Below are 18,912 nucleotides of genomic sequence, written 5' to 3'. Positions count from 1 at the left end.
ATGACCAATGTCACTGTGTTCTGATGCAGAGATTCAGCAATGCAATCTAGCTTTTCTATCTCTGGAGAGACATCTTTCCACGTGAGCGCCTCAAGGAGTACCTGACCCATTCGGATACTTTGCACCCTGCCGGGTGAAACCCCTCTAAGGTCTAGGTCACTTGAGTTAGTGACCACCGGTTCATGCAAGTACCCGGAACCTGACTGGGCATCCCGAGCGGGTAGCGACTGATGGTCTTGGCTTCCTGCCCCCTGCAAGGTGCACCTCGACCCTTGCCTTCAGCCCTCGGTCTGGCCATTCCAGCACGTCCCGCAGGGTGCCCTGGGCTAACTCTTGGTTTCGGGTCAGCAGAGGTGCGGAACGGTCCGGGGCGCGCCCTCCGAGCTCGGCGGGCTGCGCGGCGGTCCCCGGGTGGGGCGGGCGCGGGTCCGAGCGGCCGAGGCGAGGCGCGGGCGGAGCATGTGACCACGGCGCGCGGGGCTGGGCGCGCAGTGCCGCGCGGTGGCAGCGGCGGGGAGAGCAATGGAGGCCGCGGGCGCCTGAGAGCCGGCCGCGCTGCTGCTGGGGCTGCTGCAGGGAAGGCTCGGAGGGCTGGGACGTCCCCGGGACGCGCGTCGCCCGTCATCCCTCCCTCCACCGTGGCGCCCGGTGAAACCGCAGGTGAGCGCCCCTCGGTCGCGGGAACAGACAATGGGCAGCTGGTGGCTTCCACCCTCCGGCTCGGCCCGCGGGAGACTCCGACCTTGCCCGGGGCGTGGGCTCGGGCGGCCGGCGGGAGGTCTTGGGGCGCTGACCCCACGCGCGGCGCGGTCCCCTGTCCTCCGGACCTGTGCGGAGCGTGCGCGCCCGTGGGTCCCCGCGAGGAATCTGCAGACCGGCTGCACCCCGGGAACTTGCCGAGAGCGTGGGACCCGCTCAGCCCCGCGCCCCTTCCCGCGCCTTGTCCGGTTCCCGGGTCGCCCCCCACCCCCGGGCGCGGAGCCGGACCTCGGCAGCCCGGAGCTGAGACGCGGACCGGCTCAGCCGGGTCCCCAGGCTGCGTCGCTTTGTTTAACCTCTGCTGAACCGATGCGCACAAACTCTTGTTGCCCCAGTTCTGATGAGCCACCAGTTTGATGGCAGAGGCGAACAAAGGTTTCCCTCCCAGGGCTGGAGTCGGGGACCGCACGCCGGTGAGGGCGTGAAACAGGCTCGCCTTATCTTCTCTCCCATCGCGATGGCTTTCCCGCAGCTCTAACCGCCCTTTCTTGTATAGAGCTCTGTGGTGGCAAGATTGGACCTCTAACCGGGTGGATGCGGTGGGTGGGGTATGGCTTTTTAAAAGAACCGGAGCATCAGCCAAGAGCAGACATTTGAATTTTATGTTAAATGTTTTCACACGCGAGACATCGCAATGCTTTTCTGAATTGTGGATTTCAAGGGAGAAGGCATATTTTAAGACATTGATTCAGGGGAGGGGGAGGGGGGAGAAAACCTAGTAACAGTGACCATGTGTTGTGAAATTTTAATATGGTTTTACGAATAATGGCTGGGAAACTGATCTGGCATTGGGTGTAGGGGTGTGTGTGTGTGTGTGTGTGTGTGTGTGTGTGTGTGTGTGTGTGTGTGTGGTGGGGAGGCGGCAGTGGTGGAAGGGGAGTGGTTAGGATACAAAGGATAAGGCAATTTTAGCGAAAGGTTTTAGTAGATATCCCGTGGCAAATGAGCAGTTCATTAAGTTGTCAGTTAATTCAATGTCCACCCCCCATAAAAATCACCTACAGTAGTTGTTGAATTATATAATAAAATGGCTAACGGTCGTTTGACGTTGTTTGTGACTCGGGCACCTGACTACAATGATCAATGTTGAGAAATTTTGAAAGAGTCAACAAAGAGAGGGCACCTTCACGGCCACCGCCTTTATTACTTGGGAGAAGCCTGGCTCGGTTTTCTTTTCTTTTCTTTTCTCTTCTCTTCTCTTCTCTTCTCTTCTCTTCTCTTCTCTTCTCTTCTCTTCTCTTCTCTTCTTTCTTTTTCTTTCTTTCTTTTTTTTTTTTAAAGAGAAAATTGCCTATAAGAAGAAAAATACAAGTGCAGTTTTAAAAAGAAACATTTGGAAATGTATCTTGTATAGGTTACGTTTGTGGCTGCATTGTGGATTATGTTAACTCACAAATGTGTGGGGCCGGGCAGAGTTCTGCAATTCAACCATAAATATAATTACCATTGATTAGTTAAATTTGACTCCAGAGTTTCTGTTTAGAGTCACCTGTAACAACTGAGAAACTTTCAAGACTTTGCAGTATAAGCAGAGCACTGAATTTGGAGCCAGGAAGATAATGGTGCTGACATGATAGACTTGGGTGGTTGCTGTGAAAAATGAAATTATGTAGTTCTTCATAAACTACAAAGCACCGTAGTAGTGTAAGTTATTACTGCTAGGTGAAAAAAGCTGAATTTTTATGCTTTTTATACATTTTGTAACAACAACTTTTTTTCCATTTTTGTTGTTGTTGTTGTTTTTGTTTTTGGATTTTTTTGTTTGTTTGTTTTTCAAGACAGGGTTCTCTGTGTAGCTTTGCGCCTTTCCCTGGAACTCACTTGGTAGCCCAGGCTGGCCTCGAACTCACAGAGATCCGCCTGGTTCTGCCTCCCGAGTGCTGGGATTAAAAGCGTGCGCCACCACTGCCCCGCGTCCATTTTTATGTGTGTTTGTACACTTGTGTACTACTCCTGTGTGTGTGCGTGTGTGCCCACTTACATGTGTGCAGCCTGTGGAGGCTAGTGGCTTGATAGTCTCCACTATTCTTCACCTTGTATTTTGAGACAGAGTCTCTCGTTGAATTGAACCTGAAACTCATCAGTTTGGCTGGACTAGCAGGCCAATGTCCCCCTCCCCCAGCATCGTCTCAACACATCTGGCTTTTACATGCGTACTGAGGATCCCAACTCAGGTTCTCATGCTGGCCCTGCAGGCACTTTACCAGCTACAACATCTGCCCAGTCCCAACTGTCCATTTTTGCAGTCTGTATTTTTTTTTTTTTTTTGAGACAATCTCATTTAGCTCTGGCTGGCTTTGAATTTATTATGTAGCCAAGAATGGCCTTGAACTCCTGATCCTCCTGCTTCCATCTCTGGAATGCTGGGATTGCGGTGGTGCGCCTCCTTGCTGAGCCGCAGTCCATAGATGACACGGAATGGCATTCAATAGTTAGTGGTGGAAAGAATAAACCAGTGATAGATAAAATGCAGATGAATATAATACGTATGCAGGTGCAGCTGGCTTACTTTAATGAACATTTGCCGAAGACCTATTGTGTACGAAGAACTGAAAAGCGTTTCCACGTGTAGCTCATGAAAGCCTGGCGCCTGCCTATTACAATCATAGTGACTATGGATATTCATGAAGGAGGGCGCCTTTCAGGTGGACTCAGTATGCTTTCCTATAGCTGAACAGATCAGCAGGACATTTCACTTGTTACATGTGCTTATTTCACAGTCTCCTTAGGCAGACGCAGGGCGGATGTTATCATTCTGATTTGTAGGGTAAGGAAATCCAGACACAACGGGATTAAATGGCTTGCCAATTCTTGCCACTAAGGCACCTGTGCCAGGGGCAGAAGCTGGATCGCATGCCTGCTACTTAGGCCCCCGAATCACAACCTCCTCTGAGACTGCCTGCAGCACCCCCAGACAACAGCACTCTAGTTAAAGCCTTGTGAAGAGTCTACATCCTGGATAAAATTTTACAAGAAAAAAGTAAACATGCCAAGGTTTTGAACTGGGGGCCTGAATTTGAAACTGGCTGTCCTGGTAAGAAGCCCTTGTTGTGGCAAGTAGTTGAAAATTTTGGTTTCCTCCTCTGTGAGATTCCTTCTTCCTGGAGGGATTTTGTGAGGATCAAATGGAGTGATATACACACACTCATTGCACAATATTAGATACACAAGCTAAACACTAGACAGCTTATTTTTATTCTCATTATTAGAAGGTAAAAGGGTGGCTTTCAATTAAGAGGTGTATTATATGTTGTTCCCTGAAATACAAATACTGAGTGTGTGTTGTGTGTATGCATGCTTGTTTATATATAGCTATATGTATATTATTTTTATTTATTTACTTATTTTACTTTTTGAGGATTGAGTGTAGGACCCTGCAGACGCTAGGCAAGCATCCTGTCTGAGCCATGTCCCCAGTCTATGGTCTTTTGAGATAGAGTTCCTGTGTAGTCTTGTCTCAGCCTTTCACCTGCTGGAATTATTGGCACACACCACCATGTTCAGCACCGATGGTACATTTTTAAACTCTTGAAGTAGTGTTTAGACTTCCAACATGTGTTTTCTATATAATTTTTAAGATGCTACTTGAGATCCAGTAAATGATTCTGGTACTTATGAAAGCACTCATGGAAAAGATGATCGGGTGAGGTGCATGTGGAAAAAACTGGGGTTGCCTCTACACTTTTCCTTCAAATCTTTCCTTGAGTGGAAATTTGAATATTAAATTACTAACAAAGACACATTCTTAGAGTTCACCTGGTAAAGTGCTTGCCCAGTTTGTCTTAGGGTGCCCAGTCTCCCCTAATTCCCACTCATATGTGTTTCTTATACATTTCTTTTTTTTTTTTTTGTGATTGGCATTTTTGAGTATTTCTCATGGTCAAGGGACCGTGCTAAGCAGTCCGTGTGTGTGTGTGTGTGTGTGTGTGTGTGTGTGTGTGTGTGTGTGTGGTGTGTTATCTAATTCAGTCCTCAAGGCAGGCAGCCTTGTGTTCCCATTTGATAACTGAAATCAAGAGCTTTTTATGAACTTGCCCATGGTCCCAAAGTTAGTGAGGAATGATGTGGAGGTTCAGACTGAGTCCTGCTGGACCCCAAAGCTTGTCTCTACTCTTGACCTCCCCTACTCTTTTGGGGTCCCTTCCCAGTAACTGCTACAGATATTTCATACCTTAAACAGAACCATGAATTTGGGTGGCAACATTTAAAATGTACCTAATATAGCACATGTTTTATAGCTTCCTTTGCAAGGACTCATTTGGAGTCCACTTTTAACTTAGTTTATAAGTTCGAAAGCTTGCACAGGAGACCAGTAATTCATTTTGTCTTGGCTAGTCTTGAATGTAAATATTTTTGGAGTAGCTTCTCAGGTTTTTGTGATAGAGTCAATTAATTGGTCATTTTTATTGAGCACTCAAAGGTTTAATATATCTTCGGAAGAGACTCAAAATAGCTTTGTAACTATAAAAAGACCTCATTACAAATGAATGTCGGCTGTTGTTAAGGCACAAATGAAGACTTAAGAGCCACAGAGGGTACTTTATAGTGTATTGATTGGTCTCAAAATCACAAGGCAGTGAAAGTATTTAATTTCAGACAGTCCATGTAAGAAACCACCATCACCTATTATATATGTATAGTATATTGAGTATATAAATATATTTCAATTTTTGAACCAACATAGCTTGTATTTTAGAATTAATTTTAATATATTTTGTTTCTGGGACTCTCCTATTCTTAACAATATTGTTAGGCAGCTGGGAAGGTGACTCGGGTACAGTGTTTGCTGTGTGGCATAGGGATCTAAGTGATTCCCCATCACCCACATAAAAGGCCGGGCATGGTAACAGGCATCTGTGGTAGACATTCCATCCAGAGCTAGGGGTGAAAATGGGAGAATTCCAAGGGCTGTTGACCAGCTTGTCTAGCCAGAAGATGCACTCCAGATCCAGTGAGGGACGCTATCTCAAAAAAAGGAGAGGTGATTGACAAAAGAGGGTGATTGACGAAAGAGGTACTTAATTAAACCTTTTTTGAGAAAAGTTCTCTTTAGCCTAGGTTAGCCTCCAAAGCTCTATGTAACTGAGACTGGCCGTGAAACCCTGATCATTCTGCTTCTACCACTCAGATGCTGGCATTAAAAGCATATGCCACCCCACCCTTCTCTTAACCAGTGTGTTAAATTAAATTGATCAAAACTTAAAATTTTTTATTTTTTTGAGACAGGGTTTCTCTTTGTAGTTTTGGTGCCTATCCTGGATCTCCCTCTGTAGACCAGGCTAGCCTCGAACTCACAGAGATCTACCTGGTTCTGCCTCCCAAGTGCTGGGATTAAAGGCATGCACCACCACCACCACCACCACCACCACCGCCCGGCCAAAACTTGTGTGTGTGTGTGTGTGTGTGTGTGTTCAGATGCCCATAGAGGCCAGAAGAAGGGTTGTATCCTCAGGGGTTGAAGTTATAGATTGTTGTGAGCTACCCTATGTGGGTGTTGGGAACTGAACTTGGATCCTCTGGAAGAGCAGCAAGCACTCTTAATCACTGAGTTGTCTGTCTAGCACTCTGTTTTAATTTTTTAATTGCATATATGTTTGTGTGTGTCCATGTGGGTATATGCATGTGAATGCAGGTGCCTGCAGAGGCTAAAGGCACTGGTTGCTCTGGAACTGGGGTTCCAGGTGGTTGTGAGCCATCCTGGCTGGGTGCTGGTAACTAAATTGGGGTCCTCTGCAGGAATAGCACAGGATGCTAACTGTGGGGCCGTTTCTCTGGCCCCAAAGCTGACAATTATAAAATCAAAATTTGTATAGATAATGTTACTTTGAAGAAGCAGCTTAATGACTTATTTGGAAATTCGTGTATTTCTGCTTGTCAATCCTCATCATCTTCTGAGATTAGTATAACGAAATATAGATACAGTTGTATTTATTGTTAAACTTTCAATTTTGTCCTGAGGTTGGCTATGAGAAAAATCACTTTGCAATCTGAACATGCTAGTGTTCAGGAGACAAGGCAAGAGGATCAGGTGTTCAAGGGCAGCTTGTGCTACATAGGGAGGCCTGTCTTAAACAAAACAAAGCAAGCAAATGTTCCCAAGCTATATAAAAGTGATTTTGTCTGTAATGAAACTGTGTGTTATTGTAGTAGTCCAGGCCCATTGGCATTGTCCACTCACCAATGAAGGTTTCATGCCTATTTTATTAATTTGTTCCTTTTATTTTCTAATGCTTGACCCCTAATGAATTGTGAGAATTAATAAACTTAGTTGCTAGACATGGTCGTACATACTGTTGATTCCAGCAATTGAGAGGCAGAGGCAGGCAGATGTCTGTGTTGGAAGCCAGCCTGGTCTACAAAGCAAGTTCATGGACAGCCATGACTATACAGAGAAACCCTGTCTCAAAAAAAAAAAAAAAAAAAAAGAAAGAAAGAAACTTAGCTGTAGAATGGTCACAGCTGCTATAATTTGTGTATTTAGGAAGACAATAAATTTGGCTATCATTACATTTCACCCTTTTTATTCTTGGTGTGAAAATTCTTAGCGACAGACATTAAATCCTTTTGGGTATTTTCTTGTACTGATGACTTTGAAGCATATAAGTGTGGGTATTTGCAGTTTAGATGTATGATTTCCATACACACAAGAAGTACAAGGTTGCAGACCCTCTAATCCCTAAGTGGAACTTGATTTTAAAGAATATAAGTATAAAAATAGAAGGTGCCTCAAAGAGATATTTTATAGCTAGCCAAAGGTAAAGTGACATTACTGCATATGTTAAAGAAGCCAAATAGAATACCATATGTATAAGCTTTTATATTCTAGAAAGTTCTGAAGTGCATGTTCGTTAAAGCACCAACGATGTGAAGTATATTTCCAAATGAGTGCTTGAATCCTCAGCAGCCCTTTCCTATATCTCTAGAAGCTGTCAGATGCGTCTATGCTAATGAAGGGGAAATTTCAGTTCACTTGCTTCTCAGACTGGTGCGGTGTGCAATGGGAAGTGGCTGAGGAAAGAACATAGAAACTGCATCTCTCAAACAGAGAGGACGTTAGAAGTCGGTGGCTCCTTAGACATGGGGGGGGGGGGGGGGGGGGTGGAGGAGAACAGGAGTGAGAAGCAGGTAGCAGCTGTGAAGAGGAGTTCATCCAAGAGATCAGAAAAGAGGACCAGCTTGTTCCAAAGGTTCTGATTGGGTCAGGGAGGAACAAGCCATGTGCTCACCAAATGAGGGTTTGGCCATCACCAAGAGAGATCCAGGGACAGGCTGGGGGCGAAGCTGGACTGCCTGGGAATTATTTAAGTCTAGGAAAAGCTGGGGTCAGTGAATTATCAGTGAAAGTTCCTACATGCCATTGATAGTCTGCGTTTTCCACATTTGGGGGAAAAGAAAAGAAACACCATAATCCTGAGATCACTGTTAGAAGACAAAACCTGAGCACACCAAACCCCATAGTCACAGCCTTGAAGGTCTCCAGTGAGGATCCTTAAGGATGCTGTGACAGGGCCAGCAGGGTTGCTTAGACACTAGTGTGACCCAGGCTTCCCTAAACCACTGTTTCAGGATGTCCTCCATTTTTTTTTAAGATATAAATTCTCAAAATTTTTATTTAAAATTTAAACTGATACATAAAACATACAAATTATATGTAATAGTGGGATACCATGTGCAAATACCACCCAAATACATAACACATCGCGTGATACATGAATCAAGGGAAGCATCCTTTTTCTGCTCTGAGGAATTCTTACATAATACATCTTTAGTGACTTTCTTCTCTTTGGGTGTCCCAGGGACAGACACGGTGGGGTTTCCCAGCTTTCTTTATGATGCACCTGCCAGTCTGTGTTTGTGATGGGTTAGCTGTCTTTTAGAGTTAATGAGGTCGGGGTCATAGGTTCAGTCCCTGGGATGGCCAGCTAGCTCTGCTTTGTTCTGCGATTGCTTATTGTACTCCTATCCCAGACCAGCCATCTGGCGGAGGCAGATCTCTGATCACAAAGAGACTAATAAACAATACAGTGTATGTTGGTGTGTGTGTGTGTGTGTGTGTGTGTGTGTGTGTGTGTGTGTGTGTGTTGGGGGAGGGGACTCTTGGGAATCTCTCTGTAGATGCTGAGTAATTAGAGCACTGATTGCAAATCATGTGCAAATTTTATTTCACATTATCATTTTAGTATGTGAAGGATAACATGGTCATCAGACTTTTTTCTTGGTCATTTCTGTTGAACTCATTTTACTGTTTGTTTTCGTTGTTGCTACGTTTTAAGATGTCTTATTGATTCACTTATGCATTGTCTCCAGGGTTCTTAACATACCTGGGGGTTTGTAGGATGGTGGTGGTGAGAGTGGGGGGTCTGGGCTAAAGTAGCAGATCCGAATAATTTACCGGTCTACACAGCTACTGAGTTAAAAAGAACAGTGGTACAAAGGGCAGAAAACCCCATTTTTTTTGGCTTAGACTTTCAGGAGAACGACTTTATAGTGTTTCTAAGTGTACCCTGGTCTGTAAATCTGTTGTCTTCTTTATTAGGATATCTTGCAGTGCTGAGAGGAATAGCCGAGGCTAATTAGACTGGTGCTGTGGCATATGGCCTCACTGGTCCCAAGAGATGTGCTGACAGCTTATGAAATATGTGCTTGTTTACTGGGATGAGAAAGACTGTAAAAACTATGTCATTAATAATTTTAAAATCTTAATTACACACTGAAATAGTAACACTTTAGCTGTGATAGATGAAATAAAATATTACTTAGTCTTGATTTTGGCTCTCTATGGTTTTTAGTGTGTCCATTAGAGAATTTATAACTATATACATAGCCTGTGCTGTATTTCGGCTAGGCATCACTGATCAGGCCAACCCCTCAGCACAGAGGCTGAGTAATGAGCTCTCCATTACCCCAACACTCCTGATAGTAGGATGGACACTCAGGAAAGTGGGGACCCTGGACACCCACCAGTGGGCTGTTTAATACATGCAGCCGTCCTGTGCCATTGCATATGGATGTGATGCTAGACTCCTCATCCAAGGATGGCATGGTTTCACTGTGCTCATAATGTTATCTAGGCTGCTTTACCTTCTGAAATGGGTCAAAGGTCCTGTAACTTTACTTGATTGTGAGAAAAGCATATTAAAATATTAGACATTCGGGGCTGAGGAGATGGCTCAATTGCTTAAGTGCATAGCGTGTTCTCCAACACCATGTACAAATGCCTTTATTCCCAGGGCTGAGGAGGTGGAGCCTAGGACTTCCTGGCCTGCCAATGGAGCCAAACTGACAAGCTCTAAGTTCAGTGAGCAACCCTGTCTCATACAATAAGGTTGCGGCAAGTGATGAAGAAGTCGCCTGGGGATGACCTCTGGCCTTCTTACACATTCGTAAACACATGTACACAATAACAAAGATAAAAGAGAGGGTGTTCATGCAAGTGGGCGCCTCAACGTGTATTTCTTGTAAGTAGTCATGGGTCAACTGTGGACCGAGTAACTGTGCTTTGGGTTTAGGTGGCTCTAATGTGGCAATGATTAATATCTTAAAGATGTCTGTGTTAGAAGGCGTCAAGTCTAGTATTTCTTTCTGGCACGTGCTCAGTTCCTAGTGTCTATCAGCTTGTTATCAACTTCCCAGAGACAACTATCGAACAACGGTTTTGTTAGGGAGCTCTGATGCTTCACTTAAACTCACAATCCGGACCTGCTAATATTCACAAATGGTGGTGTGTGGGCATGTTTCTAGCTTGTTATTTTCTATGCTTTTTGGTGGTTCCACATAGCTCTGGTTGATTCTAGGTACAGAAAAACAAAACAGGGTGGCACTTTCCACATGGTTACCCTAGGATAAGAAAAATGAGTGTCGGTGTCCTGTGTTATGAACTTTAGTGAAAGTACCATTTCCATCCTCTAGCTGTAAATGTGCTGGGCACTCTAGCATAGCATGAATGGAATGACAATTTGGGGATAGATTACATGGATGTGACATGGTAGTGTTAGGGTCCCAGAATCACCCCCACAAAAGACCATCACTCATGCATGCAAAAGCAAGATCATTTATTTCTCCAGAGAAGAATTCCTGCATGCAGGGGTCAGCCATACAACAAAGTGGCGATGCCCGCCCCCCTCCCCCCAGAGAAGCTAGCAGGCTCCTTTTAAGCCCAGCTAGGGGAATTCCAGGGACAGTTCGGTCATCACCAACAAACACAATCGGCTAAGCAAGCAATGGTTACATAATTTTAAACTTGATTGGCTATGGCATCTTTGGACACGTCAGGGCACACTCAGAGATGTATCAAAAAGAAGAGAAGGGCAGGGTGGTTTGCAGGATCTTCCCTTTTCTGATTGGCTGGCTTTAGCCTGCCCAGTCTGAGCAGGTTGTGGGCCTGGGGAGATGATGGGGAGGAAGGAGGAGGGAGGAGGCTGTAGTTCCTGTCTCACCATGAATGGCCAAGTTTTATGTGCAGTGATGTTTTGCCTGCGTGTATGTCTGTGTAAGGGTGCCAGGTCCCCTGGAGCTGGAATTACACACAGTTGTGAGCTGCCTTATGGGTGCTGGGGATTGAACCCTGGTCCTCTGGAAGAGCAGTCACCGAGCCATCTCTCCAGCACCTTGTCGTAGTTTCTAACTTGAAAAAGACCCACAATTTTATGCTGTTGATGGGCAACTGGGATGGTGGGCTCTGATTTGGCAACAGGAGTCATGTTGGACATGGAATGGCAGGCAGGGTCACCCCGTGAATCTCCCTCCTACCCCGCTGCCCCAGCTGTTTGTTCTGGGAACCGTGGAGTCGATAGTTAATAGGAAAAGAACTCGTACTAGGCCACTGAAGACAGACAGGGTGGAGCTTACGAGGTCACAGTGGTGTAAGACCTTGGAGGAAGGAGTGATGTTTCTGGGCAGGAGGGTAGAATGAGGAAAGAGCAAAAGGAAGCTCATGGAGGAAGAGATATTTGGGCGGGGTCTTGAAGGATGAGTAGAAATTTACCAAGTAGAAAGAGAAGGGAGAGGTCTAACCGAGCTGGGGAACACAGTTTATATGGGACACGGTGAGAATGCACTCTAAACCAGGAAGCCATCGCTTTCTGGACACCAAGCCTACAAGTACCCCATCTTATACTTCCAGGCTCCAGAGCGATAATAAATATAGTTACTATAAGTCACTCAGTCTGTGAACTTTTGCTACAGCACCATGATCAGACTGAGCAACAGCTACCGTGGGGGATGCCAAGGCATGGAAGTGAAATGAGCGCACCCATTTTGAGGGATGGGTGGGAGAAGAGAGGCGTAGTCCTGGGGCCCAGAGTTGACTTCATTGGCCTCCTGACCTTGGACATGTCACTTTATGCCCACGGGCCTCAAAGATCTCATGTGGAAATGAAAGGGTGAGGCAAGAGTTACCCAGTTGGCTGATCCACAGGCACAGTTTTTAACTGCAGCTCTCTGTGCCCAGCACTGTTGTGCACATTGGGACATGGGACCTGCACTGTGGTGGTGATATTCTGTTAGAAGAGAGGGGTAATGGACAGGAATAGGCCATGCATTTATCCTGTGTCTGTAATAAGCTGTCAGGTCATGAATGGCACTTGTAAAGGAAGTGAGGTTGGGTGAGGGCCTTAGAGTGCTCTGTCCTTCCTAGATATTACAGCCCAGAGAGGACTGAATGGAACAGAAGCCGCCATAGGGATATTTGGAATCCCTTTTAAACCGAAAAGCCTAAGTCTAATCGGGTGAAAAGCCGCGGGAGTTCAGCCTCTTCAGCTCTGATTACAATCCATTCCTAAGGAAATGTTCTTACAGTTTCGATTAGATCCACCGATGTGGTCCCTGGTGGGCAGTCTCTGAGTGATCCTTCTTTTAAATAGTCTCACTACATACAGATCGCCGTCTCCAGTGCGATGGCAGGGGGAAAATGCATTTGAGTTGGTCATTGCGATCCCTGGATGCCGTTCACCTCAAGCCTTGCAAAAGGGGAAGACGCTGAGTAGTTTTTACTTAGTGTCTCACTTAGGATTTTAGATGGTTCTTCGATATATCAGAGAGTCTGCCTAAGTTATTTTAATACAAATTAAAATGAAGTGGGAGCCCTGGGACAATCATGTTTTAATTACAACTGGAACACATCTTTGGAGACTGCTCTAACGGTTGTAATCATTACATTGTCATTATGATTTTTTTTAAAAGAATCATTAATAAAGCAGGGTCTAGCCTGAGGTCTTAATTTAGTCTACGGCTGATTCTTCCCAAATCAAGTGAAAAGACTGAAGGACAAACGTTTGTCTTTAGCACTGTCATCGTTGGGATGTCAAAGAGTTGAACAGAAGTGGAAGGGTGTGCTTTTGGGTGGCTTGTCCTGGTGCTGGGACCACAGCCCAGTGGTAGAGTTCACGCTTAGCATGGATGAGGTCCTGGGTTCAAGTCTCATCACCCAGATCTCCAAACTAAACACAACAACAAAAACAATAGCTAGGTGTTTTGTTGTTGGATTTTTTTTTGTTCGGTTTGATTTTTTTAAAACAGGGTTTTTCTGTGTAGCCCTGGCTGTCCTGGGGCTTGTTCTGTAGACCAGGCTGGCTCAACCTCAGAGATCCATGTGCCTCTGCCTCCTAAATGCTGGGATTAAAGGCATGCACCACTGCTGCTGGACACAATGGCTACTTTTTGGTGGGAGATATTAGGTTGGGTGAACTACATTTTCCTGTGATAGATGGTCTAGTTTTAAGTAGATTTCCCATCCACAGGCACTATTGGGAAGCTGGTGCACTATTGGGAAGCTGGTGCACTACTGGGAAGACTGTGTGCAGAGACAGTCCAAGATGTGACCCCTGACCTTGGCTGGCATGGAAGCCAGAGTCTGCTGCTTTCTGTCCTTAGACAGAACTCCACAGCCAGAGAAGCCAGCCCCGTGGGAATTATTTCACTCCCCTGATCCTTGATCCTTTAGAGTGCCGCAAGGCAACTGAGTGGCTTACACGTTCAGGGCTAGCAAATGTTCTTCTGCTGAAGATAGGAACCTTCTGGGCCTCTGGCTCAGCCTGCTGTTGTTCCCAGTTCCCACTCTACATTACCTCATTCTGTCAGGCCCCTGTTAGACTGTGATTTATATTTTTAAAGTCAAATTCTCGTCATCATTTTTGCATGCATCCGTCTTCCTCAGAATGTCTACTTAGTTTGTATAAAACTAGAAAATACAGAGGAAAAGGCAGGAAGAGGGAAGGGCATGAGAAAGGTAGTTCTGTTTGGACATCTAACTAACAGGTTGTGTTGGGAGATGGTTTGCTTATCCCGTTTGGATGCCCAGTATTCTGGTGTCTTTTCTTCAGATATTCAAAACTAATTCACATTGTGGTGAAATGTTTTAACAGAACACCATTCAAGCAACTTTAAACAGGTGCCTTATTGGCATTTGGTACATTCAGAATATTAAAAATCGGAAACACCTATCACCATGTTCCAGGTCTTTCTTTTTTTTCCGACAGGGTCTAACTGTATAGCTCTGGCTGTCCTAGAACTCACTTTGTAGATTAGGCTCACCTTGAACTCAGAGATCCACCTGCCTCTGCCTCCCAAGTGTTAGGATTAAAGGTATGCACCACCACCATCACCAGTGCCCGGCTATTCTGGATATTTCATATCAATGGGATTGTATAATATTTGCCTTTGGGAGCTTCATTTATTAATTTCACATCTTTTGGGGTTTCATCCATGTTGTAGTAAATATCAGGTTTTCCTTCTTGTCAGTGCATATGATACTACTGAATGTATATAACAGATGAAAACTCCATATATGCATTTATTTGATGGCGAATGTTTGGCCACTGTCAGTAATGGTGCTGTGGAGCTGGTGTACAGCGGCTACATCCTGCTCAGTACTCTTAAGATATACTCAAGAGTGCAGTGCTGGGCCACATGGCAGTTCTGTGTTTGACTCTTTGAGAGCTTTGAGAGCTAACTCTTGTGGTAGCTGCATTGTTCTATATTCTGGCCAGCAATGCCCGAGGATCCTAGTTTCTCCACATCTTCACCAGGACTTGTTATTTCCCGTCTTTTGACATCTTTTGACATCCTAATGCACCTGACCTGCAATCTCATTTTGCTTTTGATTTTTGCATCCATAAGTCTAATGACCTTGAGTATCCCTTTATGTAGCTATTTGCTGTTAGTGTATCCTGTTTGGAGAAATGTCTGTTAAATCCTTGGCTCATTTTTTTGAATTAAGTTTTCCTTCCCACCTTCCTTCCTTTATACCTTCTTTCTTTCTTTCCTTCCTTCCTTCCTTCCTCCCTCCTTCCCTCCCTCCCTTCCTCCTTCCCTCCTTTTTACATCTTTTCTTCTCCTTTCTACTTCTGCTTCTGCTGTGTTTCTCTGCAGTTGAGTTATAAAAAAAAATGTGTGTATCTAGATGCCAATCATTGGGTAGATGATTTACAAATACCGTCTCCCATCCTATCTTTCTGCTCATTCTCTGGACAGTATTCACATATTTTCTTTACTAGGCTCTTTATTTATGAAGCTGAAGGGAGAACACTGTAAAAAACTATCAGCAAACATGCACTCACCTTTTCCGAGAGACAGGAATTTTGCTGGTGTTTGATGAGGGTACCAGAGATGAACCGCATGTCCTAGTCCCCTTCTGGATTTAGGTTTCCTGTGAGCTTACAGATGTTCCTCCTGGGAAGTCGGTGGGGCAAAGCCGTGGCTGAGTCCTTTGAGATTTGGCGCTTCCTGCATTCATGGAATCTGACACTGAGTGACACTGGATGCATTTCCCTCTGTGTCGCTTTCAAGAACTTTCCACAACTTCCTTATAATTGCTTTCTTAGTCTGCTGACTTTCCTCACTACACACAGATCCTCTGCTGTCCTGGCCACATGGCTCCTGCTCTAATGTCCATTTGCCCTGCCTGGATAGAGTTCTCCTGTTCCCTTAACTCATGCTGGCGAGAGAAAAGCTGTCTACCGGCGCAGTGGGCAGCCAGCTCTGGTTCATTTTGACTGTTTCTTCTGGAGTTGGGATTAAGCGTCACCATTCCATCTTCCCAGCAGTTTTCAGTCAAAAGCTTCTGCTTAGAACTGTCACAGCCAAGTCTCCCTAGATGTATGCCATTGGGACTCGAATCACTGACTACAACCTGAAGCTGATATATACTGCATTTTCACTGTTTAAAAAATAGTCTTTACTGTCATTTGAAAGCTTGCATGTAGGACCAGAGGGAAAAAGCACCCATGTGTGTTTTGCTCACTCTCTCCATTTGGAAAAGAATAGTTGATGTAATCTGTGAAACTTCTAATTAAGCCAGATCTCCCTGTGGATCTGTAGGAACTTGTTTTCAAGGGTGACAGCAGGAGAAATGACATGGATGTGTGTACATTTTTTAAATTGAGGCTTTGGCTTTACTTTTAATTTTTTTCAAGAGCGAGGGTCATTGACAGTTTTAGGGATGGCATCTCCTCCTGACATGACCTTGAAGGGACATGAAGATGGAAGACAGGCTCTCTAGTCTTTAAGTGATTAGAAGGATGCAAAGAAATAGCTGTTCTTTTGGCACTCGGTAACTCTGCTGACTATAGAATTAGCGTTGGTCATTTGGTGAAAACCAAAGCCTATATATAGCTGTTAGCCACAGCTCTGCATGTACAGCATGGGATTGGGGCCATCTGAGCTCTAAAAAAAAGTGTGACCTGGATATAGCACACAGAGAGTCCAGCAGTACCATTTTTTGTTTGCTTTCTTTAATACTTTATTTATTTATTTAACATGTATGCGTGTTTTGCCTGCCTGAATATCTGCATCATGTGTGTGCCTGGTGCCCATGGAGGCCAGAAGAGAGCATCAGATCCCCTGGAACCCCTGAAACTAGAGTTATAGACAATTGTGAGCTGCCATGTGGGTGCTGGGAACCAAACCTAGGTCCTCTGGAAGAGCAGACAGTCTCTTAGTTACTGAGTCGTCTCTTCAGGCTGTGTTTTTGGTTTCTTGTCAATGAACAAGAGTTGTTCTTAGATGTAGTTAAACTTTCATCTGAGTGAAATGAAACCATGACCCACTTTGCTGTAATAATTTTCTGGTTACTAGAATTTTGAAATGTGTGTAAGAGTGAGTAAGCATGTGTGTATGTGTGCACATATGAGTGCTGGGGGTTGAATCCAGAACCTTGGGCATGCCAGGGAAGCACTGAGCCCCTGAGCTCCATTTCTGGAGCCTGCCTGGCTTTGTCTTTACACAGCCTGATTTACAAGTAGTTTTGCAAACTATAGTATTTATATTTGGTTGGTTAGAAAGCACTGGGACCTTTGAAAGGCAATAGGGGGATATGTATTTCCTGTGCAGGCATTTCAACTTTGCTGCACCAAACACTGTCTCACTATGAAAGAAGCGTTTCTGCACTTACAGTGTTTTCTGACCTGCTGTTTGTCCCAGAGCTATGAACAGTTCGGTGTAAATTTCATAGCTCTCTCCATCATTGCATTAAGAAAGAAATAAGGACTTTAAGTATTTCGATAAATTGAACCTTCCCAACCCTGGTCTTAGTAGATCTTATTTCGTGGAACACTTATAAATATTATTTGCATTGTTTAAAGAGAAGAAACAATGTTTACACAACCAAGATTCAGGATTGAAGTATGAACTCACAGGAGATTCATGACCTCTATTCTAGTTTGCTTCCTTTGGCATCATGACCCAAAGCGACTTGGGGGGAAGAAAAGGTTGACTTGGCTTACATGTCCCAGCCCAGTCCAGCAGAGACCACAGAGGAACAATGCCTACTGACCTGTGCCCTATGGTTTGCTCAGTCTGCTTTCTGATAGGATCCAGGGCCACCTTCCCAGAAATGACACCATCCACAGTGGACTGGGCCCTTCTACATCAATTATTAATAGAAAATGCCCCGTAGACATGCCAGTGGGCCAATCTGTTGGACGCAATTCCTCAAGAGTCCCCAGGTGACTCTAGCTTGTGTCAAGGTGACAATAACCGGGGAACACAACCTCCAGTCAGTATACCATGGACTGCAGCTCCCCTCTCTGGCAGTCTTTGTGCCTTCCAGCCCCACTACTTTCTTAGCCATAAACCTTTTTGGCTTCATTAGGAACCCCACTCCCCTTTGTGCTGAGGATAGAAGTGGATCACCTGAGCTCCACCACGGAGCTAAGCAGAGTTTATTGAGTGTCCTCAAAGGGCTGACTTAGTTCCTTTTCTGCTGCTGTGACAAGACACCATGACCAAGTCAACTCATGGAAGAGTTTGCTTAGAACTTACAGTTTCAGAGAGTTAGAGTCCATGATCGTCATGGCGGAGAGCATGGCAGCAGGCAAGCAGGCACGGCGCTGGAGCAGTAGCTAAGCGCTGACATCTCGATTCGTAAGCAAGAGGCAATGAATGGGCTTTTGAAACTCAAAGCCTGCCCCTGGTGAAACGCCTCCTCCAACAAGGCCACACCTCCTCATCTTTCCCAAACAGTTCTAACGTTTGGGGCTGAGTATTCCAATACAGGAGCCTGTGGGGGCCATTCGTATTCAAACCGCCAGAGGGTGATAGGCTGGACCATAACTAGAGTACTGGCTGCACATCCTCCTGTCTCACCTACCCTGGTGTTGGGGTGGGCTGGATGAGCATGCCTGGCAGCACTCAGCAGCAGCCTTCCTAGAACACTGCCCCGGAGCCCCAGGTTGGTAGACCCAGGGACTCCTCTCAGGCTCCGGCTCTCTTCATCGTCACTGCAGTATACAGGTTGTGTTCTGGGTCCTCAACTGGCCACTGTCATTTGTCAGGACAAAGGGGTGTCAGTGGTATACAAACTAAAAATTGTACTGTATCCCATAAATATCTACAGTTGTCAACTGAAAGTAAATTTAAAAAACCATTATGGCATCAAAAAACAAGCAAAACAAACAGACACAGATCAGTGGGATGGAGCTTTTCGGTTACAGTGACATGTGATTTTACTGCCCTTGACTTCTTACTGGAATTTCAAAGCCATCATTTCAAAACCTTTCCATCCACTTCGACACTGCCTTCATTCTGGTGACCTGGGCCCTTGCTTTTCGGGAAATCCAACAGGAACGTGTTTCTCTTCCGAAGCCTCAAACATTCCCCTTAATAACTCCACTGTCTTGGGTTTTTCTGTGGCTCTTCGTTATTATCATGCCACTTAAT

General features: G+C 45.1%; 1 protein-coding gene across 1 annotated transcript in view; it reads left to right on the top strand.

Annotated features, from left to right (window-relative positions):
• The first annotated feature begins 472 nt into the window (after positions 1 to 472).
• Positions 473 to 18,912, top strand: part of Cracd (capping protein inhibiting regulator of actin dynamics) — a 231,613-nt gene continuing 213,173 nt past the window's right edge. The window contains 1 exon segment of the mRNA XM_036200554.1: positions 473 to 660. The gene's annotated coding sequence lies outside the window, so the exon portion shown is untranslated.

This window comes from Onychomys torridus, chromosome 10 (genome assembly GCF_903995425.1).
Source record: "Onychomys torridus chromosome 10, mOncTor1.1, whole genome shotgun sequence".
Taxonomy (NCBI): Eukaryota; Metazoa; Chordata; class Mammalia; order Rodentia; family Cricetidae; genus Onychomys; species Onychomys torridus.
The sequence above is the reverse complement of the archived record's forward strand: the minus strand, read 5'-3'. Positions and strand labels throughout refer to the sequence as shown.